This window comes from Enhydra lutris, unplaced genomic scaffold (assembly GCF_002288905.1).
Source record: "Enhydra lutris kenyoni isolate GAN:26980312 unplaced genomic scaffold, ASM228890v2 scaffoldscaffold23, whole genome shotgun sequence".
In the NCBI taxonomy this organism is placed as follows: Eukaryota; Metazoa; Chordata; class Mammalia; order Carnivora; family Mustelidae; genus Enhydra; species Enhydra lutris.
In genome coordinates this window covers 15305084-15329126 of record NW_019154107.1, presented here as the reverse complement: position 1 = coordinate 15329126, position 24043 = coordinate 15305084, and the positions used below count along the sequence as shown (strand labels likewise).

The 24043-nt window shown below is 35.7% G+C and overlaps 1 pseudogene; it reads left to right on the top strand.

Annotated features, from left to right (window-relative positions):
- The first annotated feature begins 4663 nt into the window (after positions 1-4663).
- On the top strand, positions 4664-5597 carry LOC111150605 (annotated as a pseudogene).
- The last annotated feature ends 18446 nt before the right edge of the window (positions 5598-24043 follow it).

Below are 24043 nucleotides of genomic sequence, written 5' to 3'. Positions count from 1 at the left end.
GAGCCCAATGTAGGGCTCAATCCCAGGACCCTGGGATCATGACCTGAGCCGAAGGCAGAGGCTTAACCCACTGAGCCACCCAGGTGCCCCAAATATGAACATTTCTTTAAACAATGTTCTTAAAGGACAATTCACTTTGTTTTAATGAGATTAGGTCAAAGATACAAGAGATGTAAATACCAAGAGACTCAGTGAGGCAAAAATACTGGTATGAGAGGCTCTGAAATGAAGGAGTCATCTTTTAGGATTCAACTGTTTGATCTTGAGAAAATCAGTGGATATTGGATAAGTCTGGTGATCTAGGAGTGGGACGGGGGCGGGGGGGAATCCATACATGTTCAATCTGTTCCACATAACACTTCTTAAAATTGGATCCTGGTTTTAGAGCTAAGAAAACAACCACATGTGTTTTGTGTCACATGTAGGTACAACTTCCAACTGTTTTTGTCTTCTTAAATTTATGAACTGCTGAGCAGGCCCATGGAAACAAAAAAGCAAAGTCAAAGATGCATACTTAATTTTTACAATAAAGATGACCAGCTAAATTCTGCTTATTCAAGCAGTAGAGTTGATACTCTTAAGTTTTGTATTAAATACAGTTCCAGGGAAAAGTCATTTTATGAATCACCCTTTGTACTCCATACCATCCCTCATCCCTACTGCACTCACACACAAGAACTTAATAAATATTTTAAATAATGTGTTCCTAGGTGTAACATAGAAAAAGTGATCCTTTTACTATGTTACACCTAGGAACACATTAATTCTGGAACACTGAAAAGAAATTAAAAAAAATAAACATTTAAAAAAAAGTGATCCATATTCAAACACGTTTGAGAATGTTATATATTTTTAAAATAGAAATATTTCCCTGCATAACTTTCTGCCCCTTTAGTAAGATTATATCAGGAGCTGGCACAACCTGGCCGGGATGGGCTAAATCCAGCCAATCATTTGTTTTTATAAATGAAGGTTTAGTGGAACAGAGCAATATGTATTTGTCGATAGATTATCTGTGGCTGTTTTGTTAGAATGACAGAGCTTGTGACACAGACTCTATGGCCTTCAAAGCTGAAAAGATTTACTACCTGATCTCTTTCCAAAAAAAAAAAAAAAAGTATCTGACCCCTGGGCTTAGAGATAGTATGTAATACACACTGTAATATATAGTATACAATTCTCATAATTACTTGAGCAGAGAACCCATTGCTCACATTTTGTAGCTTTAATGTTCTGTGGAATAGCATATAGAATATATTATTCTAGTGTCTGCTCAGCTGTTTGTTTTCCTCTTTATTTTTAAGTGAGATTTGTCCAACCATAAACATGAAGTTTCAAAGTTATTTTGAAGAAGTGGGAAGAACATAATGCAGCACTTGTAATAGAAAATACCCTTGGAGATCTCACTGGTTTTTCAACAGTAATATAAAATAATAGCTGGTGGTAATTTCTTAGAGAAGAACCCATCAAAAATATCTTTTAAAATATTTTATACATTCAGTTTATTTGGTTCTCTTGTAAATTTGCATTGTGATTTTTCATGAGCTGAGCAAAAATTATCCCTGTTTCATAGGTAATAGTTGCCTCCATGTGCTTAAATTACTATTTTTATGTTAAAAGATATACTTGCAGAATACATGCTTATGTTGATACTCGATCAATTTTACATTATGCTTTTTTAAGATTTTTTTTTAATTTATTTGACAGAGAGATCACAGGCAGAGAGGCAGACAGAGAGGGAGGAGGAAGCAGGCTCCCCGCTGAGGAGAGAGCCAGATGCGGGGCTTGATCCCAGGACACTGGGATCATGACCTGAGCCAAAGGCAGAGGCTTTAACCCACTGAGCCACCCAGGCGCCCCCATTATGTTTTATTTTTATGCCAAACATTCTGTAAATTAAAATGAATTACACAAATATAAGTAAAAATTTGAATTTTACTATTGGTTTGTCTAATAAAATTTATCATTTTGAAGAAATAGCTTATTAAGATTGTTTTCCCTTGTTGAAAACAGAAGAAAAATACATTAAGATTGCTTAATATTTTCCTTAAAATATTGTTGAAAAAAATAACATTTTAGATAATTAAGAAGAAAAAAACAATCTTACAGGTTTTAAGACCTATATATCATCCCTTTTTTTTTAATGGAGGTAGAATTGAAATAACATGGTTTCAGGTGTATGATGGAAGGATTCAATATGTATATGCATGGCAAAAATGATCACAAAATGTACAAGTTAACATCCATCATCATACACAGTTACATTTTTTTTTCTTGTGATAAGGACTTTCAAGAGCCACTCTCCTACTTTCAAGTATGAAATACAGTATTATTAACTACAGTTACCATGCTGCATATTACATTCCCTTGATTTAGTCATTTTATGACTATAAGCTTATAACTTTTGACCCCTTTCACCCATTTTGCCCCTCCACCATCAGGCAGCCATCAATCTATTCTATCCATGAGCTCAGTTTTTGTTGGGTTATTTACATTCCATACATAAGTGTGATGCTATGGCATTTATCTTTGTCTGAGTTGCATGTAGAATGATGCTCTCAAGGTCCATCTGTGCATCCATGTTGTTGCAAATCTCAAGGTTTCATTCTTTATAATGGCTGAATAATAATTGTATGGAGATACATACATATACACACATATTTATTTCATTCATCAATCAATGGGTATTTAGGTTGTTTCTGTGTCTTTTCATTTCAAATGAAATGTGTGTGTTTCATAAAGCTCTTCCCTATATTAAATTGTAAATACCTCTCTAGATAGAAATACATTCTTCAGTGTTTTTAATAGGATTATTCAGTAGTGCTTATTATGCATTGAACACTGTGTTGTGTGGCTTGTATAATTGATGTAAACATCGAGTTTTAGTATTACCGTTTCATAGATGGGACTATTAAAGCTGAGAAGTTAAGAAAGGTATATGTGCATTAGACCTGCTATGCGGTATGGCTGGAAATCAGACATAAGTCTGAGGAACTCTCAGCTACAATGTTATACTCCCTCTTTATTAATACTCTACTGGGAGTATATATTATAATCTAACAAATGCAGTAATGTTGGGCAATTCAATTGTTTAAAATTGTCCCTATTATAAATATGAGTGTGTTAAACGTTTGTGATCTTAGCTCATGCATAAGCTAAGATAAATCTGGGATTCATAGAAAATGCATGCTTTGATGCCTTGATAAATACTACCAAATTGTATTCTGAGCACCTTCTACCAGTTTTTATACCCTCTTCCTCCATATTATGCACAGAATTAGATATGTTTGATAGATGAAAACAGACCTCTCATTATATCTGCATGTTCTTGGTAAGTAATTAGAGTGAGCATACTTTTGATATTACCATTAATACTTAAAAATCTCTCTTCATTTTATTTTCTACTGAGTTATTTTTTTAACTTGATTAGTATGAGGTCTTTGTATTAATAAGATTGTTGCGCTTTTCCCTCATGTATATATATATTTAGCTTTTTAAATATTTTGTATGTGAGAATTCTGTTTTTATTTTTTGATGTGCATAAGTTTTATGTAGTTAAATTCATTCATCACTTTGTTTTATGGAATTTCCTTTTGTTGTCATTATCATGAAATAGTTCCCTATTGTTAAGATTAAAAAAAAAATTCTCATTCACATTTTACTTTAACATTTTCATGGATTTATTATTTACCTTAAAATCTTTAATTAATATGTACTTTATCCCCACAATTGGTTTATGTAGGGCTTTTTTCTCCCTAACTGGGTAATAATTGTTAAATAATTACTATGTTCCCCACTGATAGGAGATGCCATATTTATCATGTACTAACTCTATTTTGTTATCCTGAATATATGTATCTTGTTATTCAATAGTGAATCCTTTTACTTCAGTTTTTACTCATTTAACAAACATGGTAAACTGATCTCTGTATCTCAGGCATTGTAGTTGGAATGGTGAATTTGAAAGAAAAGGAAGCATGTGACTAAAAGAGAGCATATATAGTATGTCAGACAAATAAGTTCAGAACAGTAATTATTATTTTTTAAAGATTGTATTTATTTATTTGAGAGAGAGTGAGTGAGAGAGAGAATGTGAGCTGGGGCAGAGGCAGAGGGAGAGGGAGAAGCAAACTCCCTGCTAAGCAGGGAGCATGATGTGGGGCTCCACCCAAGGAACCTGGGATCACGACCTGATCTGTAGGCAGATGCTTAACTGACTGAGCCACCCAGGTGCCCCAAGAACAGTAATTAATGCTACAATAGAGGTAAACTATGATACAGGTAAGAGGATGCCATCTTACTGGTAGTGTTTGAGGTGTTCTAAAGACTTAGCAGGAGAATTGATGAACCATATGGCAAGTTGAAAATGTCATTTCTGGAAGAAGGAATGGCATATGTAAAGACAGGGATGTTTGAAATACCAGTCTTTACCCATGGAGCTACAAATAACGATATATCTAGAGTGGTGTCTCTGTGAGTGTGGAGCCTTTAAGGGATAGATAGAATAGATGAGGGAGAATAGGAGCAGGACACTGAATAATTGCCTTTGGTAAGTGCTTTATCCTGAAATTTTTAGGAAACCGTTGAGTTTTTTCCCAAAGGATTTATATAATAATACCATTTTAGAAAAGTTAATTTGGGAAAGGGCAGGTGTCCCACTGTGATGGCTTATCATGGCCTCATTGGCATTTTCTGCTTCTGTGCTCTCCCCCTCTTATGTCTGGAGCTCTGGCCTGGAATCCCCAATCTAGGAGTTAAAGATCTAATGTTGTGTAGCCAGATTTTCTTACTTCTTGCTCTTCTTACTTTAATTATTTCTGTGACTACCTCATGGCTTAATTCATTTAAATTGTCCCAAGTATATCTGAAAGAAGAGAAGAATGAGAAAAGACAAAATCTTGTCAGAAAAAAAAAATAAAGAGGCACAGGATGAAAAAGCCAGCAGATACATAGAGAATGTTCTAAAACCTCACCAGGAAATGAAATTGAGAAAACTTAGAGTGTGTGTTTCAGGTGACAGGTAAAACCTGGAAGTTAAGTGGTGGCCATAAACTTAAGGCTGATGAAAATTTGGTGCTTGAAAATAAAAGCCAGACATCTTTTAAAATATCAAACAGAGAAGCAGCAAAGAAAAGGAACTTGCCTAAGCTTTTAACCAAAATTTCACTGTCTGCTGAGAAGCCCACGCAGGAGATTTTTGTTTATTTTTTGTATATGTACAAGTTCATTTATTACCACATTGTTTATAATTGTAAAAAAAAAATAGAAACAACCTAAAGGCCTCTACATAGTATAGTGGTTGAATATGCTATTCTTGATCTACCTGAAGAGCATCCTGAAACAGCTGAATGAATAGTACTGTTGCTCTCCAATGTCCAAGGGGGAGTGTCCTGAAAAGAATATTTTTTAAGTCTTGAAGTTCATAGCTCTTATTTGACTGGGTGATGAAAATCAGGTACTGCACATCCCTATACAGCTTTTCTACTTCCTTTCCCAGAAGGCCCCTGGAAGTGGTAGGAGGCTGGTCACTGCAGATCATAAGAATAACTGTGGATACTCTACTCAATGTAAAGAAAAAGAGCAGAGCAACTAATTAAGAAAGGAGAACTACCTCTTCTCCATAAAATCAGTTATGCCATGACCTTACAGAACAGTAAATGATTCACTTTCAAATTATGTCATACCTTGATTGAGCTCAAGGCAGTAAACCCTATAATGTTGAGATCCTTGGGAACATATGGATATAAATGGTTAGAAAAGAATTACTCTCTGCATACAATAATTTGTGGAATGTGCCATCTTATAATGTACCAAATGAAAACTAGATAAAACATATAAAGAAAGACACTCGATGATTTGTACTTTATCCTAGCTGATATCATTTATCACTATACTGAAAAGTATTATGACTTTGTTTACTGCTTTTTCAGTCAGCCTTGCCACACTGAACATTTCACAATTCAAACTCTTTAAGGTCTATTAAATAGGATTTTTTTCTGTATTTCTGGAAATTAAACTGTGAAGATATTTCAAAGGATTTTAATGTTTTAAAGTTCTTTTTGATACCTGATAAAGGGCTAGTATCCAAAATATATAAAGAACTTAGAAAACTCAACACCCCCAAAAAATAATCCAATTTAAAATGGGCAGAAGACATGAACAGAGATTTCTTCGAAGACCTACAGATGAACAACAGTCACATGAAATGATGCTCATCGTCACTCATCATCAGGAAAATGCATATCAAAACTACAATGAGATATCACCTCACACCTATCAGAATGGCTAGAATCAAAAACACACACAGATGTTCATGAGAATGTGGAGAAAAAGAAACACTCTTGCACTGTTGGTGGGAATGCACACTGGTGCAGCCACTGTAAAAAACAGTATGGAGGTTCCTCAAAATGTTAGAATTATCCTCTGATCTAGCAATTGCACTACTAGGTATTTACCAAAACAGTACAAGAATATTAATTCAAAATGGCACATGCACTCCTGTATTTAAAGCAACATTATTTGCAATATCTAAGGTATGGAAATGGCCCAAGTGTCCATCAATTGATGAATGGATAAAAGAGATGTGGAGATATATATATATATATATATATATATATATATATATATATATATATAAAACCTCCATGCAGTGGAACATTATTCAGCTCTAAAAAAGAATGAAATCTTGTCATTTGCAAATGACATGGATAGAGCTAGAGAGTATAAAGCTAAGTGAAATAAGTTGGAGAAAGACAAACACCATATGATTTTGCTCATGTGGAATTTAAGAAACAAAACAAACTAGCAGAGAAAAAAATGATGAACCAAGAAGAAGACTGTTAATTATAGAGAACGAACTGATGGTTGCTAGAGAGAGGGTGGGTGGAGTGATGGGGAAATAGGTGATGGGGATTAAGGAGTGTACTTATTGTGATGGGCACTGGGTGATTAAAATAAAAAGAAAAAAAAGGTTAATTTGGCAGTAGAATAGAGGCTGGATTAGAAGGGCCTAGCTTGTATGTATTGTCTTGAGTATACTAGGATTCTCCAGAGAAACAACCAATAATATATTTTATATGTGTTTATTAGTGCTTCACTCATGAAACTGTTCTTCCCTGCTTGCTTGTTTTCCTATCACCTTCATTTCTGTGGGAAAAAAAAATACACTTAGAGTCTACAGTAGAGACCTGGCACTGTTCTAGGTTTGGTGGATCAGTAGTAAACAACAGCAGAAGCCAGAAATCCATGTTGTTAGGAAGCTTGCATTCATATAGAGTAAGACAGACATTTGCCAATAAAGAGTGAGCGTATCTCAAGTGTTAATAAGTACTTCAGAGAGCGCTTGGGGTGAAAAGCACATGAGGTGAAAAGGGGCTCCAGGGTGATGATGGTCCTATACATTTTAGAGAAGCTCCATTTCACAAAGGTTTTGTTCAGATACTGACATGAGCAAGTACCTGATGGCAGGGAAGTAGACAATTGTGCAGAGATCAGACAGGAGAAGTTTCTGTGTAGAGGGAACAGCAAGTGAAAAATGACTCTAATGGAGGAGCAAGCTTGCTGGGTTCAAGGAACAACAAGAACATCTTTGTGCTTTACAGTGAGGCAAGGGAAAGGGAAGAAATGACACTGGGAAGTAATAGGTGAAGTTCTTCGTGGCTTTGGGTGGACACTATAAAGATTTTGACTTTTGTTCTGATTCAGTGGGGAAATAATTGGAGAGATAAAGGAGTGACATGATCAGCCTAGGTTTTTCAAGAATAACCCTGGACCGGATTAAGAAAAGATGAAAACGGACAAGGGAAGAATCAGGAAGTCTATTTAGATGGCTGTTGTAGACACTAGACACTCCCTGATGGTAGCTTAAAAGAGGCTAGTAATGATGGAGTTGGGGAAAAACTCTTTGTAGAATTGAGATAGGCTTTTCTAGTGTGTGAATAGTTAGTAGCTGAATGCAGCTTTTCCTGTAAAATTCAGGGCCCATGCTTTAAAATACCAGTTTGGCATTGGGTAGGTTTTTGGCTGATTTTCTCAGTTCATCAATATATTATCTATCTTATAGAATGTTGTAGGTCTTCCAACCATGTGGATCATAATAATTTGAGGCATACTAAACATTTGCCTTTTCAGTACATTTAAAAACTTTGAAGATAAGCAGTTACCTGGAAAAAGTATAAAGCTAAGGCACCTTGTATTTGCCAAATGGTTCAATTAAAATTTCTAGCTCTTATTAGAGTAGATTGACAAGTAAATGCATAGGGAGTTCCTTTTCGTGTTTGAGTTCCTGGGTAGGAATTGATGAGGATCAAGGAGTTCTTAGGAGAGGAAAGCACTCACTATCCAATCAAGACCTTTCACTGTGAGTAGGACCCAACATCCTACCTCCACTTGGCTAATTTTACAGATGCACTATTGATCTCTCAAGTAGTTCTGTCTCAACACTGTTCTCTATTCCATCTTTTTTTCTGACTTTATTGAGATACAATTGGAATGTAACATTATCCATTGTTTAAATTATACAGTGTGTTGACTGGAAGCATTTATATGTTGCAAAGTCTAGCCTGGTATGTTCTTTCTTACTGGAAGTCTTCCTCTGCATCACATTTAATTCCCCATGCTTGCTTTGAATTATCCATCATTTTGTTTCCTTTCTTAGAGTATTCAACAGTAATATAAAAAGTAATTATTATTGCCAGATGTGAAAGATATATAGAGGTCATGTTTCCTTCCCTTCTGATGCTATTGGAGTGTGGTAGAAATACTTGCAAGGACATAAACTTCAAAAAAATTATAAACACGATGATGAAGATACCCAGAGTGTACTATTGGGAAATCAAAGGCAGAAACCTAGCCTGACCTGAGGAGGAGTGGTAGAGCATCAGATTGTTGCTGGTAGTATTATAATCTAATCAGAGATAAGAGTGATAAAGAGGAGGTAGGTGTATTGTAGTTGAGATGATTGCAGTGTCCCTTGGAAAAATATATTTAATGCATAAAATAAAATACAAAGGACAATAAAAGAAGTTGCACAAGAACAGAATATTTTTTAAAGATTTTTAAAGATTTTGTTTATTTATTTGACAGAGAGAGATGCAGCAAGAGGGGGAACATAAGCAGGGGGAGTGGGAGAGGGAGAAGTGGGCTTCCTGCCAAGCAGGGAGACTGATGTGGGGCTCCATCCCAATTCTGGGATCATGCCTGAAGCCAAAGGCAGACTCATAATGATTGAGCCACCCAGGTGCGCCCACTAATAGAATATTAAAGCAAACCCTAATACAGTGGTATATGTGCTTTTGTTGTGTTATATACCTGTATCTTGCCAGTCAGATTTACTAACTCATAATTTTGTGGCCTATAATATGTATTGTATCTATGTGGTTGATAATGATAAAATTGCAATCATTGCTTCTACAAAAGTATGTTGTCTACATTCATAATTGAAGGAAGTGTTAGAGGTTAATATAAACAAAGATACAATTTTTTTTATCTCCACCTAAGTTTACAGATCCCTCCCTTGCAACTTTATACAGCTTTACGTAGAATTTATGTAATGGATTTAAGATAAGGAAGGCTGCAGGTGGACAGAGAGAAACTAATCTGTACTTAGTCCTGCAGTGTGATGATGAAACCTTAAAGGTTTTCCAGCAACTCTGGCATATGATGCCCTTTCCCATCATTGAGTTCATTTTTTTTTTCTTTTACTTGCCCCACAGGATTTAAGATTTAGGTCATAATGGACTTTCTAATTTTTCATCTAATTTTTAGGACTTACCTTGTTAATAAGATGGTAACCTTTAGTCCTTGCTTGCTATTCAAAGTGTAGTTTAGGGACTGGTAGTTTTTGGCATCACTGGGAGTGTATTTGAGTACAGAATCTCAGACTTTGATCCAAATCTATGGAATTGGGATATGAACGTCAATAAGATCACTAGGTCATTTTTATGAACATTGAGGATTGAGAAGCACTGCTCTAAGGGACAGGGTTTCTGAATTAGAATCCATTTGCTTCCTCATAAGACTCTTAGAAAATTTAGTCATATAATCTTTCAATACGTACTTAGTTTGACAATTAAACCAAAATTACAGTCATTTTATGTTGAAAGTGCAAACTTTCCTCTCAGATTTAGAAGTAAAGGACATATAAATCTTATTAACAATCCTAAAGTGATCTTTAAAGCAGTGGATGATTTTTCTGGGTCAATGTATCACGTTGAGCAAATAGACTTACCATAAATGGCCTGCCATTCGAATGGACACCTAAAAACCATGCATCTATCACCTGGCATGAAATCTTACTGCAAATGTGTATATCCTACCTACATTATGATAATAGATCATAAATTAAGAGTGTGCAGTTTCTCATTTCTTTATGTTGTGAGGCATATCGTTCACATAACCTTTTAATCATTCAATAAAATGAGTGGCTGGAAAAGGCATACTCAATAATACTTCATCATGGCATTCAGTCCTTGGCATTGGCTTTGAATTCTTTTGAAATGTTTTATTAGGTGTTTAAGTGGCAAGGAAGTAAAGAGTAACTTGGAATTGTGGGTTTTAAGAACTGCTGAATATTTCTAATAATACATCTCATGAAGCATGTGATTCCTGACTGCTAAACTATAAGGTCAAGTAAAGTGAACTAAGTTTTGGACAAAATAATGTAATTTAATGTCACCTACTTTATGTAATAAAGTCACTGGAGCCAAACTGATTGGCCTGGGGCTTTGAGTATCTAGGAAAGAGGCAGAAGTTGGACTGATGAAGGTTTAAGAACTAGAGGTTGCTTAGAGCTAAATGTCTCCCTTGTAAAATGTAGCTTTGTTAATCTTCAAGTTGTATGGAATTGATATTTTAAAAATAAAAGTCTCTTGATATTTATTCTCTACAACAGTGTACTTAAAATTTTCTCTTCTATTTAAAAGTATTCAGTGACTGTCAAAAACCCTTCAGATAGTTGCAATAGTTAATATTACCTTGGTTAAGAAATTTATTTTTAAAAAAGGTGGGAAAACAATTTAAAATAAGTGACAAGTGGCATTCTTAGGAAAATAACGTATACCAAAAAAGAAATGTATTCACCTCTTCCTGATTAAAAAAATATATATATAAGAATGGTGAAAAATCTGTACATTTTACTTACAGGTTTTAAAAAATTGTATCTACAAAAGCTTGTGGTTTTACTACATTAACTTAAAACTATTTTATGTTATCCCTTGTCATTTCAATTTAAAAATCTAGTTTTCAGATTAGTTCTTTCCATGTATGTGAAGAATTTCATTGCACACATAAATCATGTGGATTTTTTTCATTTTATGTGTATTTAGGAAAATAATATTAAACTGTCAAGTGTTTAATTCCTTATAATATTTTGCATTATAAATATTCCTGAGTAACCATGGATGGATATACTATTATCAAAAAAATATATATATGTGTGTGTGTGTGTGTATATATATATATGGTACTGAATTTTAGTGAACTCCATGGATAACCCTACTTTTTAAAAAAAATTTATTTATTTTTTAATTTCTTTTCAGTGTTCCAGAATTCATTATTTAGGCACCACACCCAGTTCTCCATGCAATACGTGCCCTCCATAATACTTACCACCAGGCTCACCCAACCTTCCACCCCCCTCCCCTCTAAAACCCTCAGTTTATTTCTCAGAGTCCACAGTCTCTCATGGTTCCTCTACCCCTCCAATTTCCCCTAACTCCCTTCTCCTCTCCATCTCCCCATGTCCTCTGTGTTATTCCTTATGCTCCACAAATAAGTGAAACCATATGATAATTGACTCTCTCTGCTTGGCTTATTTCACTCAGCTTATCTCTTCCAGTCCTGTCCATGTTGATACAAAAGTTGGGTATTCATCCTTTCTGATGGAGGCATAATACTCCATAGTATATATGGACCATATCTTCCTTATCCGTTCATCCATTGAAGGATGGTTCTTGGTTCTTTCCAGTTTGGTGACCGTAGCCATTGCTGTTATGAACTCTGGGGTACAGATGGCCCTTCTTTTCACTACATTTGTATCATTGGGGGTAAATACCCAGTAGTGCAATTGCAGGGTCATAGGGAAGCTCTATTTTTAATTTCTTAAAGAATCTCCACACTATTTTCCAAAGTGGCTGTACCAACTTGCATTCCCACCAACAGTGTAAGTAGGTTCCCCTTTCTCCACATCCTTTCCAACAGATGTTGTTTAGTGTCTTGTTAATTTTGGCCATTCTAACTGGTGTAAGGTGGTATCTCAATGTGGTTTTAATTTGAATCTCCCTGATGGCTAGTGATGATGAACATTTTTTCATGTGTCTGTTAGCTATTTGTATGTCTTCATTAGAGAAATGTCTGCTCATGTCTTCTGCCCATTTTTGATGTGATTTTCTGTTTTGTGTGTGTTGAGTTTGAGGAGTTCTTTATCAAACTTGGATATCAGCCTTTTGTCTGTATTGTCATTTGTGAATATCTTCTCCCATTCCGTGGGTTGCCTCTTTGTTTTGTTGACTGTTTCCTTCATTGTGCAGACACTTTTGATCTTGAAGTCTCAAAAGTTCATTTTCGCTTTTGTCCTTTGCCTTTGGAGACATATCTTGAAAGAAGTTGCTGTGGCCAATGTTGAAGAGGTTAGTGCCTATGTTCTCCTCTAGGTTTCTGATGGATAATATCAGTTTCAGGTGTACAATATAATGATTAAACACTTCTGTACAACCACTGGTGCCCATCACAAGTGCTCTCCTTAATCCCCATCAGCTATTTCACCCATCTCCCCCATCCACCTCCCCTCTGGTAACCATCAGTTTGTTCTCTTAAGAGTCTGTTTTTTTGTTTGCCTCCCTCTCTCTTTTTCCTCTGCTCATTTGTTTTCTCTCTTGAATTCCACATGTATGAAATCATATGGTATTTATCTTTCCCTGACTGAATTATTTTACTTAGCAGAATACTCTCTAGCTTCACCCATGTCCTTGAAAATGACAAGATTTTATTCTTGTTTATAATTGACTAATACTCCAGTCTATGTGTGTGTAGACACCACATCTTCTTTATCCATTCCTCAGTTGATGGACACTTTGGCTTTTTCCATAACTTCGCTGATGTAGATAATGTGATTGTAAACATTGGAGTGCATGTATCCCTTTGAACTAGATTTTTGTATTTGCATACTCAGGAGTACAATTGCTGAAACATAGGGAAATTCTATTTTTAATTTTTGAGGAACTTCCATACTCTTCCCTAGAGTGGCTTCACCAGTGTGTATCCCCACCAAAAAGAAGAAGAAGAAAGAAGTTGCTATGGCCAATGTCAGAGAGATTACTGCCTATGTTCTTCTCCAGGATTTTGATGGTGTCAGGTCTCACATTTAGGTCTTTCAGACATTTTGAATTTACTTTTGTGTATTCTGTAAGAAAGTGGTCCAGTTCATTCTTCTGCATGTACCTGTCCAGTTTTCCCAGCACCATTTGTTGAAGAGACTATCTTTTTTCCATTGGCTATTCTTTCCTACTTTTTTGAAGATGAGTTAGCCATATAGCTGCAGGTTCATTTCTGGGTTTCCTATTCTGTTCCATGGATCTGTATATCTGTTTTCTTGCCAGTACTATAACTTTTTGTTCACTATAGCTTTGTATTATACCTTGAAGTCTGGAGTTGGGATGCCTCTAGCTTTTCTTTATCAAGGTTGCTTTGGCTATTCAGGATCTTTTGTGGTTTCATACACATTTTAGGGTTGTTCATTCTAGGTCTGTAAAAAATGTTGATGGTATTTTGATAGGCATTGCATTAAATGTGTAGATTGCTTTGAATAGTATGGGTATTTTGACAGTATTCCTCCAATCCATGAGCATTGGAATGTCTTTCCGTGTGTGTGTGTGTGTGATCAGTTTCTTTCATCAGTGTTTTTTAGCCTTTATAGTACAGGTGTTTGACCTCTTTGATTAGGTTTAATCTTGGTGTCTTAATATTTTTGGTGCTGTTGTAAATAGAATCATTTCCTTGATTTCTCTTTCTGCTGCTTCATTGGTGTATAGAAATGCAATAGATTTCTGTATGTTGATTTTGTGTCCTGCAACTTAACTGAACTCATTTATCAGCTCTGGCAGGTTTTTGGTGGAGTCTTTGTGTGTGTGTGTGTGTGTGTAATATCATCTACAAATAGTGACAGTTTTACTTCTTTCTTAAGATTCAGATGCCTTTTATTTGTTTCTGTTGTCATATTGCTATGGCTAGGACTTCCAGTACTATGTTGAATATATGTGCTGAGAGTAAACATCCTTGTCTTGTTTGTGATCTTAAGGGAAAGAGTCTCAGTGTTTCCCTATTGAAGATGATGTTTCTTTTTAGGGTAAAGAAATCGAAGAAAAAAAGAAAGAGATTAGTCCGTTGGAATTCCGTCAGCTATGCTGAAAATGAAATGTCTATCTCTTGATGGTAAAAGCATATTCACTAAATGAGTGCTTCTAAAATAGTTACTAGAATAATAATAATGTCAAAAGAATACCAAAGTGAATGCATCTGTAAAAAAAGAAGTTACATTGAACAAAGTTATATTAGCCTGTGAGCTGCTGATGATGGGAATAATCCTCATTTTGAACAAGTACAGTGGTGGTATTCATTCTTATTTTTTTAACTTTTATTAAGGTGTGATTCACATGCCATAAAATTTATTCACATTTGTAAAATTCAGTGATTTTTGGTGGGGGGGGAAGTTGACCAAGTTATATAGCCATCAACACTATAAAGTGTTAAAATACTTCCATCATTAGTGGTACACTGTATATTAGCTAAATGGAAATGAAATAAAAACTTTAAAAAGGTAAATAAAGAAAAAATTTCCATTACCACATTAAGATCTCTCATGCCAATTTATTGTTAATCCCCTCTTCTACCCTAAGTTGTGGACAGTCATGTACTTTTGTCTCTACAGACTTGCCTTTTTTGTGAACATGTCATATAAGTGGATTCATAAACTATGTGGTCTTTGGGGGTGGCTTTTTTCACTTAGCATGATGTTTTCAAGTTTCTTTAAGTTGTAGCGTGTACCTGTCCTTCATTCTTGCTATGGTGGACAGTATCTCACTACCTGGATATATCTCAGTTTTGCTTATCCACTCACCAGTCAATGGATGCTTAGGTTGGTTTGATTTCTTGGCTGTTAGGAAGAGTGCTATTGTTACAGTATTTAATTAGATGTGGCTGTGGTGGTAATGACTGGCAGAAACTGAGAACATCTATTAATCATGCTACTGAACATAAAGAGGGACAAAGCCCTTTGGTAAGCATTAAGAGGTATGGGAGTTGAGGACCAGGTAGTGTGAATAAAAAAAGAATATACTTGGTTAATAGTTAGTGAGGGTTTACTTTGGTACTAGGAAAGATACAAGTTAATACATTATTTCCAAAAATCTTTATTAGGTACCTACTCTCTATCAGAGACTGAGTTTAGAAATTATGGTAGGATAATCAGATGCAGATTATCAAATCTGAACTCTGTATCTAGGAACCAGAGGAGATTTTTAAAAAAATATTTTATTTGTTTATTTGACAGACAGAGATCACAAGTAGGCAGAGAGGCAGGCAGAGAGAGAGGGGGAAGCAGGTTCCTCACCAAGCAGAGAGCCTGATGTGGGGCTCAATCCCAGGACCCTGGGATCATGACCTGAGCCGAAGGCAGAGGCTTTAACCCACTGAACTACCCAGGCACCCCGAGGAGATTTTTTTTTAAAGTGAAATACTGTTGAGAAGTTAAAAAAATTAATGGAAGCAAATAATTCATACTTCATTTATAAAATAGAAGCTTCTGATAGGTTTTCTCCCCTTTCTGAAAAGGTGTGCTCCTCTGTATTTGGCTAAGTATCTACTTGAGGTCCTCTAGGGAGTTACTTTTACAGGAATGGTTCATGTAGCTCCTATAATACAGTTGTCAATTCTGTTATTTACAATAAAGCAACCCTAAAATGTGCTCTAATGCTTATTTAATCAATTTATCAGGAAACTTGTGTTATCTTGTAGGCTTTAAATATGACTCTTTCTTCCTAATATGAAAAAAGCTAAAGACTATCTCAATAATAGAACGTGATAATGTACTTTATTGATAATTTGATTTTGAGATGATTCATTAAGCTCTTCAGGTTACTTTGTAGCTAAGCAACAGACCTATAGAAAGACACTTGATTTACTCAAGAGAGAGAAATATGAATGCATTCTCTGATCTTGATGATATTCTGAAATTAAATTGAACTTTCCAGAATAGTTTCCTTTAAAATGCATCCCCTAGAACACCAGGTCCATTAAATGTCCATGAAGAAATAGAAATTCCTTGGTTAAGTAAGTTGGGAATGTGTTGTGTAGTATACCATGTCTATAGGAAATTCACAATGTGTATTAAAGGTTCTGAGAAATACTGCTGGGAGGAAGCATGTGAAACTGATCATTTTTCAGTATTTTCCAAACATGTTTTATAACACACCTCTATTTTCACATATACCAATAAATATCCCTTGGAAGTAGTAAGCTGTGGAAGACTCATGGTAAATGCTAGTCTAGATGATGAGGTATTAAAGGAACATAATGCGGCCTGAATGTTATTCCTGGACCTGTTAAAAGATCTGTGGAGATGAAAGGAGGAGAAATGGGAAAAGCCATATCCCTTCTCTCTCTTGGTGGACATGCAGGGCAAGACAGGGCAGTCTGGATTCCCTGTGTAATCAGCTCTGAGATCAAAAAGCACAGCTTTTGGGATCTGCTTAATTTCTTAAATTTATATTCCCCTGTTTTGGAAAAGATTCTCTGTTGACTAGAGTATTAATCTCTTAGTGCTGGAATTGTACTCTGTGATTTTTATTCCTGACTCCTTAACCTTCAGGTTGTGAGACTTTGAGCAAGTTATTTGATCATCTAAGCCTGTTTTAACTCGTTTGTAACATGAACATGCTGGGGATGCATATTTCATAGGGCTGTTGTAAGAATCCAGTGAGATAATGACTGACTCAGAAAGGTACCTGGTACATAGTGAGTTCTCAAATATTTATGGGTATCATCATGTGCTCTCATAGAAATGGCCACATGTTCTGTTTACAGTGATTAATTGTATCACTGTGGTCCTCATTGATATTCATGTAAGACCTGCCCTGCCTTTAAAACAGAAAACCAAATAAAATCAAATTCATTCATATCCATTAATATGGCATAGAGATATCTTTCTCTGAGTAGACTAAATTGTTTTTTCTTTGCTCCTGTCATACTCATTGTATACTTTCTTTCCTTCCCTGTCTTTTCACCTAAATAGTGAGCTATTTAGGTCCTGGGAACAAGTCTTAGGGAACTTTGAAACAGTATGTAGCATAATCCCCAGTACATAAAATGTACTCACCATGGATCTTTTCTTTTTAAGATTTTATTTATTTAAGAGAGAGAGAGAGTTTGATAGCAAGAGTAGCGGGTAGGGGCAGAGGGAATGGGAGAAATAGGCTCCCCGCTGAGCAGAGAGCCCAATGTGGGGCTCAGTCCGGGGACCCCGGGATCATGACCTTAGCTGAAGGCAACCACTTAAGCGACTGAGCCACCCAGGTGGCCCTCATCATGTATCTTAAATAAACCAGAGTTGGAGGGGGTGGGCAGGAGATACCATATGCTAATCTACAGCTATTCGTTAAATTTTATGCTGGTGTTCTTATCAATAGTTGCCAAAAGAATGAAAGTACCCCCACTTCTGTGGGTTTGTTGTTTTGGAAAAAAAAGCAGTAGATATTATCCTGAAATCAGTATAACTATAATATGTAGAATGCCACCTTTAGGCTGGCATCTCATCAGAGTAAGATAATTGAGGGAGAGTGGCAAAGTACCTAATGATACAAACTGGGAGGCTAACGAACCAAAGTGAATTTTCTGCTGTTTTTTTGAAGTATTAAATTAGAGGCTGTGCACTATACAGCTTGTGATCTTAATATCCATAGTGATTTTCTTGGATACAAGCTATCCATAATTTTTCTGGTATATAATAATAGCAATAAAACTGATAATATAACATTTACAGTTTACCATAACTAAACCAGAGTACCTGGCTAGCCACTTGAGAATACATTAATCCAATGAAGAATATTGGCGCATTGGATAATAATACTTTACTTTGCAAACTAAGCAACTCTTCTTTTACAACAAATCTATTAGTGTTCTTCCTTAGAGATAAAATTTATGTTAGAACACTTGCATAAGAATTATAAATAGATTATGAAGAGTTCTTCCTGTATGCCAATAGTTTGCCAAGTGCTTTATATGCATAGCCTTAATCAATACCTAAATACCTTAAAAGGCAAATATTACTCCATTTTCAGATTAAATAATAGAAGTTTAGAGAAGTAACTCCTCCAGAGTCATCCAGATAATGAGTGGCAAAGCTGCAATATGAACCTGAATCTGCCTAAACAAATACCAGTGATGCACTCAAATGTATTTCAGTTAATGTTTAAATGGGTGAAATTCTGACATGGAGAGAATTCTGGGTAGAACAACACACAGAAGGCATAGGGTCTTTGCCTGGCTTCAAAACCTGTTGTCTTTGTAACCCTGGAATAGTAGCCTAGGTGTTCTGAGCTTCAATTTCTGTACTTCTAAGTTGGAGGTAATACAACCTGTCATATATCAAATGGGGCTGTTAGAAAGGAAGATAATAATTCTATGTATATGGATGTGCATTATATATTATGAAATTGTCAAAATTTGTTTTTAAACCTTCTTTTACTGCTATTATTTTGCTTTCTGCCAAATGAAGGAAATTTCATAGAAGATTAGCACTAGTAGTAATAAATGCATAATATTTAATGAGCAGTTAGTATATTCCTTGGCACTATCATAATGATCTCAACAACCAGTTTAAGTTGATCTATTTACCAGGTAAGACAAAAAAGTGGGACATGCAGAGATAAGATATTAAACCCTGAGTTACAAGATAGTAAGGATATGCTGGTAAAGGATATGCTGATAAACCAGGCAATACAGCCCTGTGTTTGAGCAGACCCTCCACAGCCAGTCTAGATAAATAATGCTAGGTGTTGGGTTGAAATGATGTTTGTCATTAAGGGACAGTTATGTAAGTCTTACCACATAGATTCTGCTGTTCTTGACCTCCGTGGAAGGCCAAACTTTCTTGGGGAAGATGAGGTTCTTTTTCTTCACATGTACTTACCTCAAAAACTATTTGTGGAAATTAATTTCAGGAAGATAATAAATGTATACTGAATAAAAATGGATGCTATCTAACATGGAGACACACAAATAGGAGTGAGAAAAATTGAAACACTTATCCAATAAACTTTGTGGCCATTGTAACTGAGACTTTACAACCACTATTCCTGTTGTGTAAATTTACTATTACTGTCCCTCTATTTTCCTTCAGGTAATTGTAGTACTGTCTACCTGATAAACCAAATGGGGAAATTCAGAATCCTCTTAAGCTTACTTTTCTCTTCCCTCAGCTTTGCTGCTCCAATTGCCAACAAATTTTATTAAGCTATTAATGAAATGACTCCCAAATCTAGTCTCTTGGTACTACATCCTCTCTAGTTGTCACTCAGAAAGCAGTATAAACTTCCCAATTGAATTCCAGCTTACAGCTGGTTCTCACATCATCTTCAGTGCCATGAGGGTTACTATCTCTGAAGCAGACAAACCTTCCACCTCTGTTTCTGTCTCTCTCTCTAGTCTACTGTTGTCAGGATAAGATCCAAACTCCTTATCATGGCATGCAAAGTTTTTTTTTGTTTTGTTTTGTTTTGTTTTTGTATTCTAGTCACACATTTTTTTCTCGACCTCGTTTACAGCAGCCTTCACAAATCTGGTGGTTGTGAAGATGTCCTCCTCGTCTGAACACCGTCCCTCTGAACACCTGCCTCTCAGCATCTATTCCTTCTCTTCTTTCTGCCTATAATTTCCCTCTTTCTCTGGCAAGCCCTAGTTTCTCTTTTAAAACGAAACTTAAATTTTACCACTTCTGAAAGCTTTACCTAGGATACAAGAAGCTTTACCTTGACTCGATGCCTCTGTTGGCAGATAGTCACACTCTCTTCTGAGCTTCTATGACATTGTATTTTTATATATACTTTTTATTTTAGGGACATTTTAGATGTTTAGAAGACTTGTAAAGCTAGGACAGAAAGTTCCCATAAACCTCATATTCACTTTCCCATGTTAACTTCTTTCATTAGTGGGGTACATTTGTCACAAATAATGAGGTACTATACATTATCATCACCATCATCATCATCATCAACTAAAGTCTATATTTTATTCATATTTTCTCAATTGTGGCACTTTTCTTTTTTTGTTTTTGTTGCAGGATTCCATACATGATATCACATCACATTTAATTTTTACATGTCCTTAGACTTCTCTTGGTTGTGGCAGTTTCTCAGACTTTGCTTATTTTTCATTATCATGACAACTTTGAAAAGTGCTGGTCAGATAGGTGTTGTATAGAATTTTCCTAATTTGGGATTTTTCTGATGCTTTTCTCACAGTTATACTAGGATCATAGATTTTGGGAGTATATCACAGAGGTAAGTGCCATTCTTATCACATGATACCAAGGGTACCTTCTGTCATCATGACCTACACTGTTGATGTTGACTTTGATCACCTCGCTGAGGTAGCGTTTGTCTGGTTTCTCCACTGCAAAGTTACTCTTTTTATCTTTTTCTATACTGGCCTCTTTGAGAGGAAGTTATTGTGAGCACCCTATACTAATGGAGTGAAGAATTATATTCTACCTCCTTAAAGATGAAGAATTATATTCCACCTCCTTAAAGATGAAATATGCACATAAATTTTTGGAATTCTTCTGTATGGGATACTACTCTATTCTTTCTCATTTGTTCATTTATTTATATAATTTTGGAGTCATGGGTATATGTTATGTATTTATTTATACAGTTGACCCTTGAACGACATGGATTTGGGCTGTGTGGTTCACTTTTAGGGACATATTTTTATATATGTCATTTCCTTATAATTTTCTAAATATTGTATTTAGTTTATTACACTATTACAGTGTATAATACAAGCAGTATACAAAATATTTGTTAACCTTTTATGTTATTGTGAAGGCTTTCTTTCAACAGGAGGCTATGTTTAGTAAAGTTTTAGGGGAGTCAAAAGTTACATGTGGATTTTCTACTGTGGGGGGAGTCATTAAACAATGGTCAACTGTGATCTAATATCTGTTTTTATTGCCAAAATTATTCAAGTTCAGGCTGTTGGAAGTTTTTTTAAAATTTTTTTTATTTATTTCTTTTCAGTGTAAAAGAATTCATTGTTTATGCATCACACCCAGTGCTCCATGCAATACATGCCCTCCATAATACCCACCACCTGGCTTCCCCGACCTCCCACCCCCTGCCCCTTGAAAGCCCTCAGATTGTTTTTCATAGTCCATAGTCTCTCATGGTTCATCTCTCTTTCCAATTTCCCTCAACTCTCTTCTCCTCTCCATCTCCCCTTGTCCTCCATGTTATTTGTTATGCTCTACAAATAAGTGAAACCATATGATAATTGACTCTCTCTGCTTGACTTATTTCACTCAGCATAATCTCTTCCAGTCCCGTCCATGTTGATACAAAAGTTGGGTATTCATCCTTTCTGATGGAGGCATGATACTCCATAGTGTATATGGACCACATCTTCCTCATCCATTCGTCCGTTGAAGGGCATCGTGGTTCCTTCCACAGTTTGACGACCATGGCCATTGCTGCTATAAACATTGGGGTACAGATGGCCCTTCTTTTCACTACATCTGTATCTTTGGGGTAAATACCCAGTAGTGCAATGGCAGGGTAATAGGGAAGCTCTATTTTTAATTTCTTAAGGAATGTCCGCACTGTTTTCCAAAGTGGCTGTACCAACTTGCATTCCCACCAACAGTGTAAGAGGGTTCCCCTTTCTCCACATCCTCTCCAACACATGTTGTTTCCTGTCTTGCTAATTTTGGCCATTCTAACTGGTGTAAGGTGGTATCTCAATATGGTTTTAATTTGAATTTCCCTGATGGCTAGTGATGATGAACATTTTTTCATTTTACTTGGTTTCTGTATCTCTTTGGCATGCCCACCTCTGTGTGGGTGTGCACGCACGTGCGTGTGAACGTGCACATGTGTGTCTTTGAGGGGCTATCACTTACTTACTTTTTGTTTCCAGTCTCATCTTAAATATTCCCTACCTCAGTCATATCTAGAATAAGTCACTTCTTCAAGAGACCCTTGTTCACAGACCTGTACCCCTGGGGCTAATAATACATCATATATTAATAAAAAAATTAAAAAAATTAAAGAGACCCTTGTTCCCTTTATTGAAGAAAGGCATGAGAAGTCAAGTTCTGGGTACTGGGACCCAGTATTATATGTCTATTATGTAACCGGCAACAACTTAGTTTTATTTTTCTGTTAGACTGATGCCTACAATGTTAATATTCTCTTCCACAAGAATAAATCATTTAAAGTATGTAACCTTGCATTCTTCTTTGGTTATTTGATGGATTTATAGTGTTTCTTTTTTCAATTATATTATGAAATCATTGTGTTGAAGTATTTCATATATGTCTTACTGGGCCCTGCATCAGTCAGTTATGTTTTATGATTCTGGGGCTGAATTCTGTGTTTTTACATTTCCCAAATTCATTTCTTGCAGTAAAATTTATCTTTTTTGTACTTACCTCTTCTAATCATAGCTGTAAAGGGTTGAAGCTAAAACTTTAGCAAGGGACTAGTTCTTTGAAGTATAGCCTGGCACATGATATACTGTCACCTTGTTATGGTGTAAAGAATACAGAATAGGACAGCAATTCATTTTACTGAAAATTACCCATTTGTTCAGTAATACCCATCACTTAAGAACTTGATCATGAAAAGAAGGGGATGTATTACTTCACAAAATGGAAAACAATTCAGTCAAGGCTGGACCCCATGCTTCAAATGATAGGAAAGGTCTTTCTGTGTGGCTCTCAACTTTACTTACGCTGATTATCTTTGTACATTGTCATTTCTCCTCTTGCCTCCCATTATATTCTTTAATTCTAATACATCATATTCCCTCTTGTACTATAGCCATATTTATACTAATACTATTTGATGACTAAACAGTTCTCTGAGGGCATATTTAGTATCTCTGATTGACTGGTGTATCTTCTTTGAAGTGATAAAAATTACTTTGAGCATCTATATACTTTCCATTTTCTCGAACTTTGAAAGAAAAAAGTAACTCTCAAAACAAACCCTGACCCTTATTATTTACCATGCCCCCACCCAGAAATCAGTGAATATATCCAAGGTGTTGAATACTCTGGTCAGAGTGGGGCATTTGGATATCCCTGTAGTTGAATGTGCCTGAGCCATACTGTATAGAGTACTGGCAACTGATTCAAATTACAATCTCATGCAAATTTTTGGTTAGGTTTGGTGGCTTATTTTAGTTAGTGCATCCATGTTCTTTTTCTATGACGAATTTACAAATTAAGTATTTGTAGTTCTTTTTTTTTTTTTTTAAACATGGACTATTTACAACATAAACTAAAATACCTCTTTTCTATGGCTTTAAAACAGACCATTCTAAAACTTGGCTTCAAGGCAACATTTATTTCTCATTTCCCTGCAGGGTTTAGCTTCTCTAAGTTGGAATTATTTGGAAACTTCTGCACCTTCTAAGTTGGATTCTTCACACATCTGAAGCTCATTTGGCTATTATTTTAAGTAGGCTGGCCTTGATGATTTGGATGGTCTAGTTCTGTTCTCATCTTCCAGCAAGTAAGCCTGGCCATGTTTCAAGTCAATGGTAGAGACACAAGAGAGAGCAAGTCCCATATGCAAGTTTGTTTTAAGCCTCCACTTATACCATGTTTGATACTATGCAGGTTGTCAAAGTAAGTCTTATAGTTGAGTGGAAGGTTAATTGACAGGGCATGTTATCCTATTCATGATCGCAGGGAAATGCAGAGTTATATAGCAAATGGTGTGTGCACAGGGAAGAGGTAATGGGTCTGCTACTCCTGGAATCTGCTACAACC